Source organism: Octopus bimaculoides, chromosome 19, assembly GCF_046866305.1.
Source record: "Octopus bimaculoides isolate indiv1 chromosome 19, ASM4686630v1, whole genome shotgun sequence".
NCBI classification, from domain to species: Eukaryota; Metazoa; Mollusca; class Cephalopoda; order Octopoda; family Octopodidae; genus Octopus; species Octopus bimaculoides.
This window is the reverse complement of record NC_142946.1, coordinates 49,220,241-49,238,339: the sequence shown is the minus strand read 5'-3', so window position 1 is coordinate 49,238,339 and position 18,099 is coordinate 49,220,241. Positions and strand designations below refer to the sequence as shown.

At 38.1% G+C, this 18,099-nt stretch overlaps 1 protein-coding gene and 1 pseudogene across 6 annotated transcripts in view; one reads left to right on the top strand and one right to left on the bottom strand.

Annotated features, from left to right (window-relative positions):
* The window catches only part of LOC106878104 (uncharacterized), a 129,735-nt gene that overhangs the window by 59,874 nt on the left and 51,762 nt on the right, over positions 1–18,099 (top strand). The gene's annotated exons all lie outside the window — the stretch shown is intronic.
* On the bottom strand, positions 6,719–6,837 carry LOC128250190 (5S ribosomal RNA; annotated as a pseudogene).

Sequence of the window (18,099 nt, the reverse complement as noted above, 5' to 3'; positions counted from 1 at the left end):
ATGGCGAATTGTTATTGTTAATAGAGATTTTTACTTGAACTGAACGCCAACCAGTTGTCATTATGCCGCGTCTGATTGATAATGGACTGCGGTTGGTCAAGAACAATTCTTCTTACGCCAAAGTAAATCTGGTACTTATGTTAAAATGGACGAATATGTTGTTCTAAAGAATAAGAAAGATTGCGCATGCGTAAGAAGACGAAGTAAAGACTGAGTGAAAGAGAAACAGACAAAACATCCAGACGAACAGGTTTGACAATCAGACAGCATCAACCTATTTCAAACAAAGATAGATGGACAATGACGTAAATAGATAAGTGTATGCGTAAGTATGTGCGCATGTGTGTATATGTATGCGCGTCTATATATGTGTGTGAGTGTATATCGCGTGGTCATGTTTCGATGTACGTGAATTAATTGCCTTATACCAGCCTTTAGAGAAATCTGTCGTTTAAAAAAAAAAATGAAAATTTCTTCAGATATAGTCAAATTTGGGTCGAATGATAGCCTTTATGAATATCAAAGGAGGGAGGGGAATAACAGAAAACAGTATGGAACCAGACTAAATACCTAACAGTACTTAGTTCCCAAGTTCTGTGTTCGAATGCTACCAGAGTTTTTCATGTCTTTCATTTCTCCGTAGAGTCAAAGTATGTAACATCTATATACTTGAAGTTAAAACTAACGAATTATTTTGTCGTAGAAATGACCGTGCTATTTTCTGTATGTTGTATGTAATTGTGAGCCCTGGAGGTTTGACTAGGTATTAGTCCACTTGGTTTTTAATCATCCCTACCAGCCCCAAAGCCTGTATTATTAATAAAAATTGCTTCTGTTTTCAGTCTCCATATTTTTGGTTACCTCTATTTCCAGTTCTTTACATTTGGATAATTTCTCTATTTCTTTGAGAGATACTTCGATGGAGCGGCACATCCCTTTTTTCGTTTCTTCTGAAAACAATACCCGACGAATTTTCCTGTCTCCCTGTCACTAGGACTGGGCAGTGATTGCCAATGTGATTGTTTTCCCCACATTCTGCATACAATACCGGAATTCATATCCGGATTCCAGAATTCCGTATTGAGAAATTCAGTAATTCTGTGCAATATAATGCAATATACTGTATTCTGTATTGAATAAACAGACCCTCATTTTGAAGTTGGTTAATTTGCATACGGTTAAAAACAATTTTGTTCTTTACTTTTTCAAATTGACTGATGAAGATTAATAAACATACTCTACTTTCGAATCGTTTTCATTTCTACCTGTATCTGCCAAATAAAATCGTATTCTTCACTTTCCTTTCCTCCGTTTAATGTTCGTCTTATAAACATTATAGTCTATATATATGATACGTATTTTATGAATTTTAAGTGGATTAATAAATATCAAATAGACCCTGTTTTAGAAGTGTATTAACCTGAATCTATCAAAAACAATTTAACTTTTTATTTTTTACATTATTTTCAACGTGTCCAGAAAACCGGAAAATCCAGAAATCCGGGACACTTCCGGTCCTAAGCTTGCTGGATAATTGGTCCGGTACTGTATTGTAAAGTAACTTATTCTGTTTTAGTACATACTTTTAGTGGTTTCTAGTTGAGAAAGCTTTGATCTTCGGCTGCATTCAAAAATCTTTCAATCTCAGTTTAAGCTCAGTGTTTGTCAACCTCAGTTGCAAACTTACATGACCTATTTCCACTCTGTTCAGTTTCTTTTATATTTTTAAGATACTGGCTATGAAGGGACATTCATACCATCGTTTTAGCATGGTATTCCATAGTTCCAGTTTTAGCTTAGTTTATAGCCTTTTCCCTTTTTTCTTGTTATTTTTTCCCTTCATAATCATTTGTCGCTTCAACCTCAGTTTTGTAATTGTCAGTTTCCTCGGAGACAGTAAAAAACAAGGTTTTTTTCATGGTTTGTGGATACTTTTGTTAGTTTTTTTTTTATTGTAATTTATGAGTTTCTCATTTTTTCAGTCATACTGTGGGTATTTTATAATAGTTTTATAGTTGCATAAGGCTTCTACATCTCCGTGTCCATGGTAAATATAATCTTTATATTTCAGATTTTGGATGTATTCCAAACGCAGATACTATCGTATTTACTTTTATTGGACGATAAATTAATTTTTCTTGCTAATTAATTTAGCATCCAGTTTAGAATATTATAACTAAAATTTATAACTGAGACAACCAGAGCACTGATTCCTATTTTTGTATTTAACTCTGCCTATTTTCCCCATTAGATTAAGCATTAATCTTATGCGCCTATAATATTTCATTCAAATGTTTTCTCTTAACTGTATTCTGTCTTGTTTATTGATTCCTTAGTATATGTAAGTCGGTGTCTGGTCTAATTCTTTAATCACTGTATTTTTATCAGTATTTTATAAGTGTTCTTAATTAATTTCCTCTTTTTCAAGATTATTTTGGAGCATTTTCTAATCCAAATCTCATATAAATTTCTCTTGTAAGTCTGTGTACTATCTGTGGCAGAGTTTCTAATTGTTTATCATTTTTCAGCTTACATATACTGAAGATGGATGAGTGTCCTCTCGTATCCGTGAATCCGAGTTCAATCTGGTTCATAATATTTAAAAGTGTCAGTGACAGAGAGAAAATAAATGAAGGGAAAGAAAGAAAGAAAGTCACATTGGAATATACTTCTAACAGAGATGGGGCTGAATTTCTCTAGTAAGTCTGTGTACTGTCTGTGGAAGTGTTTCTAATTGCTTATCATTTGGAACTTACATATACTGAGGATGGTTGAGTGTCCTCCAGAATCAATGAATCCGAGTTCAATCTGGTTTAAAATGTTTAAAAGTGTCAGTGACAGAGAGAAAAGAAGTGAAGAGAGAGAGAGAGAGAGAGAGAGAGAGAGAGAAAGAGAGAGAAAGTGAGAGACACATTGGAATGTACTTCTAACAGAGATGGGACTGATTTTTATAATTCCTTCTTGTTTATATCTTCATGATTGTTTGCCAGCTATTCTTGACAGGTCAAACATATCTGCTTATTACTGGGTACGAAATTACTCAAGGTTTGTGTTTCCACGATTTACTTGTGGAGAACGACATCAAAAGCCTTGTGGTTGCCAATCCATGCAACGTTCAAAGATTTGTTAGCACCACCTGATAAATGTTCTAAGTATTTTTTTTAAAGTCAAAACAATGCGAGTTATAAAAATTAATGGTTAGTACTGTTAACTAGTATTTCAGTATTTCGGGACCAGGGCTCCTTCTTCAGTAATGCTCAGGAAATTTCATGAAGAAAGGGCTCCAGACTCGAAATATTGAAGTACGAGGTTACAGTACAAATCATAGAATTGTATCATTAATTTTCATAACTTGCATTGTTTGACCTTAAAAAAAACATTTAAAACATTCATTTATATATACATACATACATATATATATATATGTGTGTGTGTGTGTATGCATGTTTATATGTCCATATCAATATATGTGTGTGAGTGTACATGTATGTGTGTGTACGTGTCTGTGTATGTGTACATGCATATATACTAAAGGCACACGTACATGCATTCATATATGTTTATGATATATAAATATATATACATATATATATATAGGTATATATACACACACACACGCATATACACATACACACACACATAGTCATAAGGAAGTATACACATACTTATGTAGCCCCAGGCCTTGAGGAAATATGTGCGCGCGCGCGCGTATATGCACACACACATGCGTACATATTCACAAGCACGTGTATGCGCATAGATACATATTTGCTTGTACTTATGTATATGTATTTCATGTGTATGACTCTGAGTACACACATATATATCCCCATCCACACGCAAATGCACAAGAACGAGCAATTCAACATACATGCATACACACACACACATACATGCATGCATACATACATACATACGCGCTCGGGCAAAGCGAAAGAACATGCCATCATCCCATCAAGCTGAATAGTTTTATAGCAAGCGTGTTACTAATCCGCGTAGCTGTACGCTTGCGCGGTAACTAACTATATACACACATATACTTAAAAGAGTCGAACACAGAAAAAAAAAAAAAAAAAAAAAAAAAAAAAATTTAAATGCTTCGCTATTTCAGTCAATATCGATATGTTCCAGTTAAAAGTGAGCTTACGGAATCCTCTACAGAAAATCCAGTACAATATAATTCTTCACTTTATGTTGCATTACTCAAAGCACGTGATTAGTATAGCAGTGATCACGTGGTGTCGCAGGTAAATCTTTTCATGGAAGGGAATCCTGCGTTTAAGTTGCTTTTGTTTGGTTAGCTATACCTCTGTCGCATCCTCGGGGAAAACTGTTGCGTAAAGTATCTGCTTAGTTTCGTTATCTTTTCGAGATGTTGGATATCGTTACCGGCCAAAAGAGAAAAAAAAAAAAAAGATGTTACCTCTAAAATAATGCTTATGCTCTCAGATGAATCTATCTATCTATCTATCTATCTATCCATCTATCTACCTATCTGTCTGTCTGTCTGCCTGTCTGTCTATCTATCTATCTATCTATCTATCTATCTATCTATCTATCTATCTATCTGTCTGTCTGTCTATCTGTCTGTCTGTCTGTCTATCTATCTATCTATCTGTCGATCTATCTATCTATCTGTCTGTCTGTCTGCCTGCCTGCCTGTCTCTGGTTATATATAATTATATAATGCATATATACAGCTATATATATATGTGTGTGTGTGTGTGTAAATGAATCTGTCCGTTTCGACAATGCGTTTTCGAGTTGTTCGATCAACTCTGAAGTACCTACTCACTGAATTTGCGTGCAACCGGCTCGGTGTTACAGAGTCACATGTACCCTTAACGTAATCTTCGACACGAAATCAGCGCGCGACACACCGTGTGATAGTAAGTACGTATGTGTGTAAGTATATATGCACATATATACCTGTATATGAATATATATATATATACGTATACACACAACTATATGTGTATATATATATATATATATATATATATATATATATATATATATATATGCGTGTATATATATATATATATATATATATATGCGTGTGTGTGTGGTAAGTACTTTTCTTACCAACCACATGATTCCGGGTTCAGTCCCACTGCGTGGCACCTTGAGCAAGTATCTACTATAGCCTCGGGCCGACGAGAGCCTTGTGAGTGGATTTGGTAGACGGAAACTGAAAGAAGCCCGTCGTATATATATACATACATGTGTGTGTGTGTGTGTGTATTATGTATGTATACACTCGCACGCGCGCACACATATATGCTTGAGTATGCATATATATATATACATATATATGTGTGTGTTTGCGTATATATATATGTATATATGCATAAATATGTGCACATGCATATTTAAACACGCACATATGCATACATATATACGGATATATGAAAATATGTGCACATTTTCTGTTTCTCTCCTTGTATCTCTATCTTTTTCTTTCTTCCTCCCTCCCTCCACCTTTCTCTCGCTGTCTCTGCACCTCTCCAGTACATATATACATAATACATGCATGCATATACATATATATATATATATATATATATAAGATTTTCTCTAAAATATTGTCTTTGTTTTTATTTACTTTTTCACCTTGATTTTCTCGTATGCATACGCATTCACACAAGACTTCTCTGTTGTCTGGCTGTCTCTCAGCTGTGTCCCTGTCTCTGTGTCTCTCTATCTCTCTCTTTCTCCCTTTTACACACATATACACACACAGTCTCTCTTACACAACACACACACATGCTATTACTCACTCTCTTGACGTCTCATTTTTTTTCCTGATCACTCAACTTTCACTTTCAATTTCCGACTCCTTTCATACAAACCCTCCTTCTTCTCCTCTTCCTCCTCCTTCTTCATCTGTATCTCCCCCCTCTTCTTCCTCCTTATTTCTCTTCTTCCCTATGTCTTCCCACCCCAACACTCATCACTCCAATATTCACTCAGTCAGTTTTTATTCCCCATCCCTACCGCTACCAACGCTACCAAAACTACTTGCCTACAGGTGTCCTATCAGCTGTTTGCCTATGTATATGTATATGTGTGTGTGTGTGTGTGTGTGTGTGTGTGTGTGTGTGTGTATACGTACGTATGTATGTATTTACTTATGTATGTATATGTAAATGCAGGTTAGACAAGACTGGAAAGAGGAAGGAGGTAGGGAGGTTAGGATGAAAGCCCCAGGCTCACGAGTTGTATGTATGTAGTTTTCTTTTATTTCTTTCTCCATGCTGGAGCACCGCCTTTAGTCGAGCAAATCGATCCCAGGACTTATTCTTTGTATACTTAGTACTTATTCTATCGGTATCTTGCGCGTTCAAGACGGTTTCATCGCTCTGCACGCATCGCGGATAATAATGATGATAATAATTCTTTCTACTATAGATACAAGGCCTGAAATTGGGAGAGGAGACTAGTTCATTACATCAACCCCACTGTTTCACTGGTACTTAATTTATCGATCCCGAAAAGAGGAAAGATAAAATCGACCTCGGCGGAATTTGAACTCAGAACGTAAGGACGGGCAAAATGCCGCTAAGCATTATGCCTAGCGTGCTAACGATTCTGCCTGCTCGCTGCAATAATAATAATAGTTTCGAATTTTGTCACAAGGGCAGCCATTTTGGAGAAGGAGATGTGTCGATTACATCGACCCCAGTGTTTCTGCCAGTTCGCCGCCTTTAGTGTGAAATGCTTACAGCACCTAGGTTTCCCAAGCGGTCACCCATCTAAGAACTCACTAGGCACGACGTTACTTAACTTCGGTGATCGGACGAGAACCGATTCTTTCAATGTGATATGGCCGTAAGCAATAAGGATAATAATAATGCCCTGATGCATTACCAGGTAGTTACTCTCATGGCTTTTGGTCTTAAGTGATCAGAAATGTTAACATGTATATGTTTTGTCTTAGTATAAAAAGATGGGCTACAGTAAGTATTCTGCTCAATACCACAGATTTGCTTGTCAGCTGCTTGGCCGTAACCAGTTGAGTTATATTTATCACTGAGGAGACCAAATCAGGTCGATACTAAGTGTTTGGTGATCCACTGCGTTCTGAGTGAATCTTTGTGTTTTAACCCACAAATTTCGTTGAGAAATTTTCTCTGAGACAAAACATTAAAGCTGTTCGACGTTTGTGTATACATTATAAATTTTATACACGTCGGAATTTTAATATTATTGCTGCTGTTGCTGTTGCCACCGTTTCATTCTGCTGTTCTTGTAGTTAATGACAATGCTGTTGCAGCTTTATTGATGGCACATGTTTGTGAGTGTAAAGGAAACTAAATTTAACCCCCGAATATAACAGATACTTGTTATACTGACTTCAGAAGGCCGCTGGTTGTTGCTGTCATTTTTATTCCATCTTGATATTATACTGAAGCAACTTGAGGCAGTTACTGAGCAGACATGTATTCAAAGACGTCTCAATAATGACCATCAATCCATTTTTTTAAACATGGCTGTCTGTTAAACCACAATGTTTCAGGTTCAATCTCACTGTGTCGTACCTTGGGCAAGTATTTTCTGCTATAGTCCCTTGAATAAATAACATAAGGTTTTAGCTTCTCCCCGCTTCTTTAACATTATTACTATCATCAGCTGCAGTAGAAAGAGGTGTAGGTACCGGATGAACCGTATATCCACCTCTTTCAATAAATTTATCCCATATAGCACCTTCTGTTAATCTGTTACACAAACACAAAGACACATAAGCATATACACGTATACTCACGGTGGTTTTATTTTGTTTCCGTCTAGCAAATCAACTCACAAGGTATTGATCATCTCAGGGTTATAGTAGAATGTTGTTATTGTAGCTAATTCGTTGTTGTTGATGTTGTTGTTGATAGTGCATTTACAACAAACATTGCGTCGGTCATCACGTATTTTTTTTATAAGTATGACTGCTGCTGTTTAGTCCCAGATCACCACTGATCAAGCAGACTCGTGATTAGTCTTCCGTCCGTGACCACTCCGTCTTTCAGAGCTGCCTTTCACTATCCTATGTGTTATTTCTTTATCTATGACGGTGAGGTGAGGGGTGATAGTCGAGGGAGGCCTGATGGCTATTATTTCTTGCAAGACGGTCAGCCACGTTAAGTATTTCTCGCTGTTGTTGTTGCTATCGGTTCTGCTCTTTTTGCTGCTGTAGTTACTACTACTACTACTGTTACTGCTGCTGCTGCTACTGCTGTCTTTGCAACTGCAGTTATGTTTGCTATTATTGTAATTGCTGTTGCTAACACCTATTTTTGTTGCTACTGTTACTGTAGTTATTATTGTTGTCGTGGTTGCTGATGCTGGGGCGAGGGTGGGAGAGGAGCTTGCGTCTTTGTTGCTATTAACTTAGCTGGTGCGAATGTTGCTTATCGTTGTATTTGTTGTTGTCAATGTTGCCGTAGTAGTTGTAGCAGCCTTAGCAGCAACAGTGGTAGTAGTAGTAGTAGTAGTAGTAGTTGCTGTTGTCGTCGTTGCTAACGTTATTTTTCACTGTTAATTTTCGATGTTGTTACTGTTGTTGTTGCATTCATATTCTGCTTTTTCTGCATTTATTCTAATTGTTGCTACAGTTGCGAGTGTTATGGTTATTGTTGCAACTCCAGTTATTTTTGTTGCTAATTCATGTGATAGAAATAGGCGAAAAGGGAACCAAGAGTACGGCGTTCCGTTTTTAGCTCTCAGAATGGGTTGGCTTCTAGTGTCTAGTCCCCCACCCACCATCATCATCAGCCAATCTCTACTCCTCGGACCTTAACGTACCCTAGGAACACATTTATATTACTGTTGCTAACGACGTTAGAACATGATGCAATGCATTTGTTGCTGCTGCTGTTGCTATTGTTGCTGTGATTAAACTGGTTGATAGTTCTATCGTCGTCGTCATCGTTGCTAAAGCAGCAAACTAGCGGAAACGTTACCGCGCCGGACAAAATACTAAGCGCTATTTTTTCCGGTTCTTTACGCTGCGAGTTCAAATGCCGCAGAGGCCAACTTAGTTTTTCGCCCTTTCAGGGGTGACAAAATAAGAAACCAAGTGAAGCCCTGGCACTTAATTTCATCACTCCTCCCACCAAATTCCAACCCTGGTGTTTATAGTCGAAGGAATTGTTGCTATTGTTGTTGTTGTTGTTTTTATTGTTGTTATTCTTGAAGGTGGCGAGCTGGCAGAATCACTAGCACGCCGGACGAAATGCTAAGCGGCATTTCGTCCGTCTTTACGTTCTGAGTTCAAATTCCACTGAGGTCGACTTTACTTTTCTTCCTATAGGGTCGATAACATAAATACCAGTCACGCACTGGGGTCGATGTAATCGATTTATCCTCTCCCCCAAAATTACAGGACTTGTGCCTTTGGTAGAAAGGATTATCGTTATTCTTGTTGTTGCTGTCTTTTTTGTTCTTGTTGTCGTATTTGCAACTGTTGCACCCGGTTGCACCCTGATACACCCCGCTGCATCCTGTTGCACACTGTCTTTGTTGCTAACGCTGTTGCTTTTGTTGCTGTTGTCCGCGATTAATTTTTGCTGCTGGTAGCTATTGTTATCAGCGCTGCTGATGTTCTTGCACACGTTGCAACGTCAGTTGCTCTGTTGATGCAGCTGATGTGCATGCAGCTGTTAGTTCTGTCGCTGCATTTCTGCTCTTTTTGCTGCTGATGTGGCTGTTGTTATTACGTATGTTGTTTGTTGTTGTTGTTGTTGTTGTTTTGGGTCTTTGCCGCTGCTGTAATCATAAATTTTGCTGCAAATATTGCTGCTGCTGCTGTTTTGCTACTGTTGTTGTTGCTGTTGTTGTTGTTGCTTGCTGTCTGTTCAACAGTTGCTGCTGTTTACACTAATGCTTCGGTCAGCGTTGCTATAGAGCCAGTGACGACGGCGGAGGCGACGACGACGACGACAAAGGCTATGACGATGACGACGATGACCGCAAGAGCGACAGTGACGCAAGCAACAACAGCAGTGATGACGATGATGATGACGATGATGATGATCGTGATAATTATGATAATGACGACGACGACGACGACAAATTATGGTCATGTGCATCATCATTATCATTCCCATCAACAATACCAATCAACATCATCATCGTCATCATCATCATCGTCATCGTCGCCATCGTCATCATCATCATCGTCACCGTCACCAACGTGTTGATGCAGAATCCATAACTACACTATTCACGCTGGTGCTTTTACAAATCGATTGAGTCTCGTGCAAACAACACATATCTTGTTTGCAGCCCGCCCAGCTGCTTTTTTATCTGGCAAATCTAGGCGTCGTTATTGGGCGGTTCTCGGATTGACGTCACAAACTCTCCCGGATATATATGTCTGTCGTAGTATAACCTCCACATCTCACGCTTTTTACATCGAGCTTTTCTCTTCTGTCTTTTCTCTCCTTGTCGTCTCTATTTTCTTCTTCTCCTGTTGTCTTCACTCTTCATTCTCTCTCTCTCTCTCTCAGTCTTCCTTTCTCTCTCTCTCTCTCTCACGCACACACGCATGCACATACGCAAACAGATGCACACACGCACATATACACACACATTCTCTCTCTTCCTCCGTCTATCATCTATCAATCTATCTATCTGTCTGCCTATTTGTCTTTTTGTCTGTCTGTCTTTTTCTTTATCTATCTATCTATCTATCTCTCTCTCTCTTCCGCTGGTTCTTATACCCTCTCCCCATGCTCACTCTTTCTCTCTCCTTCTCTTGCCATCTTTTTCTCTGTCTCTCACTACCTCATTATCACGTTCTTTCTCTCATATATTTGTGTAATTCACTTTGTCTTCCTTCCTTCGCCTCTCTCTTTCTCTCTCTCTCTCTCTCTGTCCTCTCTCTCTCTCTCTCTCTCTCTCTCTCTCTCTCTATCTATCTATCTATCTATCTATCTATCTATCTACCCCCGGATTACCTTTCTCTCGTCTATATATGCTCCCCTCCGCTATCCCATATGTAGCTATTGATTACTTTTGACAGGGCACAAGGTTGATATATTTTTTTCCTGTAAGGGAGAGATACATGCATTGATCAATTCAATCCCAGTGTATTAATAGCTGTTATTTTATCGATCCCAAAGAGTGAAAGGCTAAGTTAAACCCCAAGTTAGATTTGAACTCGGAACCATGAGAATTGAACACTAAATGTGTCAAAACATGAAAAATAATTGCATTCACCACGGATTTCTTAATGCCTCCTCGATACGCTATGTTGAAACACGGCTTTATAAGTCTATTGCTGGTGTTGCTGTTTTTCTTGACAAATAAAAATAAAGCTAAATATAAATACAAATCTTTCTTTGTGACATCATGGGAATGATGGCTGTCACCAGGGAACTAACGTCTCCTGGTCAGTTCCATAATGAACACTAACGTGTAATTTTCGAAGGATGAAATAAAATTGAGACAAGGACTAACTGTCGTTGACAATTCCGGTTTTGCAGAGAAGTCGATGATGTGGTGTTAATGAGGCTATTATGGCCACTCCAAGAGTAGGGAGAAGGAACAGCAATGTGATAACAAGCTCTTCTGCATAGTGATAATGACTAGAACGTGCAAGTTTATCTGGAGAAAGCGCATGGTTTCTTAAGCCATATTGCAATAACGAGACAATGCCCAGATCTGTCTTAAAACCTGAGTGTTGAATTGGCGGTGCATTGGAAAGGCGATATGAAATAGACACGCGAAAGAAGGGCCTAAATTATAAATAAATTACAGAATCGTATGAGGCATGGTAGTATATGGTGCTTCCAGTTAAGCTCATATTGTAGTTAGATCCACTGGATTGTCGTGGATTGTAGCTGGATCCAATGTGTCCTATTCGGCAGGAGTTGGACTAAAGAAGGCAAGCAGAACAGTGATTGGTGAACTGGAAAGGGAAGCAAGAAAATTATTCATTATGGATATATAATAGATAGATGTGAGAGAAAGACCAAGGCAGGTAACAAAGAACAGATCCTAAGTGAGCAATAAAACAAAAAGAGTTGTTGTATGGAGCAGGTGGTTAGAACTGTATTCAGTTTCGTGTGGTGACAGCTTAGATGAAGGAAGGAAATAAACATGCTACAAAGTGGTTTAGAGGTTCTAGGAATTTTCACTCACAAGGCTTTGGTCGGCCCGAGGTTATAGTGGAAGACATTTGCCCAAGGTGCCACGCAGTGGGACTGAACTCGGAACCATGTGGTTAGGAAGCAAGCTTCTTACCACATAGCTACTCCTGTATCTATAGCCACTCATGCGCCTATGTCGAAGTTCCTTGGATACAGGATATAAGGTGAGGCAATTGTCGTGCTGCTGCTGCTGATGTTGTTGAGGCAGATTCGCATCTCCACGATTGTCCTCTGAAATTCAGACTATAAGTTCGCCCTTTTCTTAAATCTCAACTCGGGAAGATACATGAATCTTGCGATTATCTCCCTTTCACAAGTGGAGCTGGTCTCATTTGCCAGTTGGTAATTATGATACATCACCTAGAGACGGAGATGGTTTTAATAAATTAGAATTTATGTTCTATGGCATTTGATATACCTGAGTTATTTCTCTTTGATATACCTGAGTTATTTCTCTTAACACATTTTTCTTCTAAATTTATTAATGTTTTCAACTACTGCCACTCTCTTCTCTAAAACTATTCCAAATGTTTGCTGTTCTTAAACTTAATGTCTCTTTCTCCATGTTTCTCCTTCATATGTAATTCATTTTACATGAATCCCCTTCACAGTGTCCATTAACTGCGTTGCATATAGTCCCAGCATATCCGTTCTGACTCGTCCGTATGTCAAGCTTGATAGTTTGAGCTTTTCAACTTTACTGGATGCGTTAGATTCTCCAATTTAGATCGTTGTTTAGTAGATCTGCTTTGTAAGCGATTCAATTTTAACCACGAGTTCTTTATTGTTCTTTATAGGCACAGACATGGCTATGTGGTTAAGAAACTCGCTTTGCAACCATGTACTTTTGAGTTCAGTATCACTGCGCGTCTCCTAGGGCAAGTGTCTTCTACTATAACCCCGGGCCGACATTTGCGCTGTGAATTTGGTAGACGGAAACTGCGTGGAAGATCGTCGTATATTCACACACACACACACATAAGCGCACATACACACACTCACACACATACATACACACACACGTATATCCAAATTTAGGGAATAGAGCAGGTAAAATCCAGGCTACATATGTTTCCTAGCTAGCACAACCTTGGGATACTCCACTAGCTACTAATCCTTAGTTAACTTGGGATACCTTGACGACAATGTAACCTTCATTTAACTAAGGTATCCTCGGCCTGATGAATAGCTAGCAGAGTACCCGTTGTTGAGTAATTACTACTTAGGTTCTGCTAGCTAGGAAACATATGTAGCCTGCATTTTACCTTCTCCATTCCCTAAATTTGGATTTGCTATCCGTAAACTATAAAATAACTTTTTTCAGCTAATCGAACTTCCAAAATAACAAACAATTCCAAAATAAGGTGATTAAAATCAAAATAAGCAACAAGGATATTCAAGGTTAATGCAGTACGATCGTTTCATGCGACTCCATTTATTCAAGCAATGTGAACATTACATCAAACGTAAAATGCAGAGCAATCCTCAGCTGCACAAAGATATAGAAATTTACTGAAATTTCATTTCAACAGAAGGACATATTTTTGTAACTACATTTAAACTCTCCAAGTAGAAAGGAAGAATACAAAAAACCATTTTGACTTAGCCAGACCATACAGGCTGTACTAACCTGTATGGTCTGTACTCTTACATTCGGTACGTTGTCAAAAAATATTGACTCTTCGAAGTCTTGAAAGAGAGATTTCTGTATGTAGTCATTCGGCGAACAGGAAATAATTGCCAAAATATCTCTTCAATCAAAACATACAATCTTTAAAACAGAAAGAATTTACTGAATAATGTAATCCAAGATTGTCTGAATGGAAGGCGGAATGGTCACAACTGGAATGTCTCTGGAAATAGATCTGTTTAATTAGGGTTGACCTAAGAACTAAACATCAAGAACAACAACAGTATTGATTTCTTTCGATTGTGCACGAAAATCCTTAATTTTTCGGAGAGAGAGAAAGAGAGAGAGAGAGAGAGAGAAGAAGAAAGAGGAGAGAAGGAGAAAGAGAAATGGGTGGTTGTAATGGAAGTCATGTCGTTCATGCTTGCTCCAAGGATGGTGATTGAAGGGTCACGCTATTAGCGGTGTAAGGGCCGATGCGTTAGGGTTGTAAGTGGCTTCAACCGGAAATGAAAACCGGATACTGTAGTAAATATGCTGGTGCTTTATATCTCAACACAAAACTATCATCATCATCATCGTCGTCATCATAATTATTACTATTATGCTCTTGCTTTACATCTCTCTCTCTCTCTTTCTTTCTTTCTCTCTTTCTTTCTTTCTCTCTTTCTTTCTTTCTCTCTTTCTTTCTTTCTCTCTTCCCTCACTCTCACACAAACACCTTCTCACTTCCCTTCTGCTTCTCTCTCATTTCTGCCCCCTCTCTCACACCTATACACGCACGCATTCCCGCCCCTCTCACTTTCTCTCATTCACTCCCTCCCTCTCTCTCTCTCTCTCTTTCACCCACTCTCCTCCTCCTCTCTCAATATATCTTTATGTCTGAGTTCATTCACCATTGCAGATACACAGTTTTTCATTTGTAGTTTTTTCATCTTTATATATATATTTTTTTGTTTTTTCTTTGTATATCTGTTATTCTCACCCACCTCCATAACCGGAACCATCTTTCCAGTCTGCTTTCCGGCAAATCCTATATTTATGCGTACAACTCTTTTTTGTGTGTGTGTATGCGTGCGTGCGTGCGTGCGTGCGTGCGCAATATATGCGTGGTTATGCACTTATTTTGAGTGTACGTACGTGTGTATGCTAGTATCTGTGGAAAGTGATCATACATATAATGGACATATACATCTAAGTACATAATTACAGTCACGTATGAATTGATGTATGTGTGCGTGCGCGCGTGTGTGTGCATGTGAGTGTTTGTGTGCATGCGTTTGTGTGTGTGTGTGTGTATGTGTGTGCTATATAGATGTCAATGAACTTAAAAGTCTTTGGGAAACACGTCTCGGGTCATGGAATTCCACGTTACAAGATTTTTTTTTGAAGCAAGCAGTCACTGTATACTTGCATATGTAGATGCATACACACCAACCAAGTTACCTAGATAGAAAGAGATGGATGGATGGATGGATGGATGGATAGACAGACAGATAAATAGATACATACACACATACATTCATACATACATACACGTGCATACATACATTCATAGATAGATAGATAGATAGATAGATAGATAGATAGATAGATAAATAGACAGACAGACAGACAAAAAGACAGATAGACAGACAGAAAGATAGATAGATAGATAGATAAACAAACAAACAGACAGATAGACAGACAGACAGACAGAAAGATAGATAGATAGATAGATAGATAGATAGATAGATAGATAGATAGATAGAGAGATAGATAGATGCACACATACATACATACATACATACATGCCTGCACACACACACACATATGTTTATATAACGTCTGATCACTTCAAATGAATTTTTGCCAGCTCTGAAAATGTGTTGTACATAGACGAAGCGAGGCATACACTAAAGATAAGTGGCGTTGTCTTTTAGCCCTCGGTCAGTCCTGATCGAGTAGACCTATTATCAAATGTGTTTGAGCTTTGCCCATATCATTTTCCTGTATATCTAGTGTCTAGGCTCGTTCAATGTGTGTTTTCATTTTAAAGACAATGGTGTTTGAGCTGAAGGGAGATTTAGCTATATTTTCAAGCATGTCGAGCAGCTTACAAATTTGTAGTATTGTGCCTATGTTTAGTACATTGCCTGGAACCTAATGAAAAGAATGAAAATCAAAGTCAAATCTAATAGATTTGGATCCAACGGAAAGAAAAGTAAAAAATACATTCCATATGATCCTTAATCCGAAGCTTTATCAATTTGTCACTCCACTACATTTTAAAATATGGTTGTTCACAGCACTTGGATACCCCGAATGGTTACAATTCTACCAACCGAGCTCATAAGAGGTCCGGTATTTTCAAAATGGTTTGGCTGTTAGACGAGAACCTGGCTACTGAAAGGAGCATTTTTTTTTTTATGTCAATAGAGAATCAAAGCACCAAACTAAACGCAGGATTTACTTTCATTCCACCATGCTTTTAATTCAAATTCCGCCGAAATTAACTTTCATAACTCTGAGGTCTGTAAAATAAGCAATAGATATTTTGTACAAAGGCCAGTTGAATCGGCTGTACGAAATGAGGAGGTTTAGTGTGCCTTTGCAAGTGGTACCAACTGAATACCGCATTTGTTCGTTCGTCACCTAGTATATTCGTTAGCGAATATAATACATGGCTAATTATCAAATAACATGTCACATCATATTTTTTTAAAGAAGAGAAAGAGGATTGTTTGATTCCCTCTTCTTTTACTTTGTAGCAAAGCAGATAGGCTGAAGGCGAATGCCATTTAAGCCGGTGAAAATGGTGCGGCATAGAAACCAAGATTTCTATTATTGGATGTTGATAAATAACTAGGTAACGAACAGTATTATTTATGAAGGTCATCTATTAACTTCTTCGCCAGGTACATCGATAAAATGTAGATTAGATCTGCTTATATGCTATGACCCAGACGAAACACTCAACAACACTTGAATTTCACTTATCTGACAGGTAGACGAGAAATTGATAATAAAGAGGAAAACAAAACAACAAAAGATTCGGTGGTAAAATACCACGGACAGAAAATCCATAATTAGTCTGATGGTTCGTAGTTCTCAGATTCCTCTGAAGCAAGGATAGAAAACTCTTTGCCTGCAAGCGAAATCTCACCTGCATACAAAATTGAAACAGATGACGAAGTCTCTAAAATCTTATGCAAAGAATCTGAAATATTTAAACTTAAAAAAATTTTTTCTCGAATCTTCGGATTCATAAGGATGGTTATTCAGTTTTCATGAAGTATAAGTAAGTGACCGAGTTCACATTTCCCTCTGGACGGAACGTCGGTCCGTTGCAAGGTTCAAGGCCAACAATTTTGAAGGGAGGGGTGGCGGCGAGCTGACAGAAACGTTAGCACGCAGGGCGAAATGCTTAGCGGTATTTCGTCTGTCTTTACGTTCTGAGTTCAAATTCCGCCGAGGTCGACTTTGCCTTTCATCCTTTCGAGGTCGATAAATTAAGTACCAGTTGCGTACTGGGGACGATATAATCGACTGGTCCTCTCCCCCAAAATTTCGGGCCTTTTGCCTAGAGTAGAAAAGAATTTTGAAGGGAGGGGACAAGTTGATTACATCTAGCCCAGTACTTGCTTGATATTTTATCGATTCTGAAGAGGAAAGAGCTGACAACGGCGAGATTTGAACTCAAAACGTAAAAAGCCGGAAGAAATACCATTAATAATTTTCGTCCGATGTGCTAATGATTCTTCTAATTCGCTACCATTAGAGTAATATGAGTTTAAAAACTAATAAATCGTTATTTTTCTTGGTAGATATGCGATCCCACAAGTTCTTATGCATTTGTAAGTAGCCCCTGTTATTTTAAAGGTGCCTCGTCTTTCCTTCTTTCAAATTATTATTTCCTCTGGGACAGGATAACTTCAATATCATTCCCAAAGTATATTAAAGAATATGCAAGGGGATACGAACTGAAAACATTTTTACCGACACTTTAGCCATTGAGCTATTTGGAGTTCGTCAGCGGGGTCGCAGACTCATTCAATCGATACAATCATAATCACTCGTTTAATTTATCAATAAAATGATCGCTCAGTCACCAAGTACACCGATAAAATTAACTTGACCTTTCACTTAATATCTATATAAAGTAGATGCTTTACTCAATGCAACAATAAACTAATCGGCCAATCAAGTTTCACCCAACCTTAATATGCAAAAGATATGAACATAAAACAATGATTTATCGAAATATCTATATTGGGGAAAGTTGAATGAAGTACATAAAATGCGATGGATCTTTCCTTGCATCAAAGTAACAAGCTTACAGCAAAA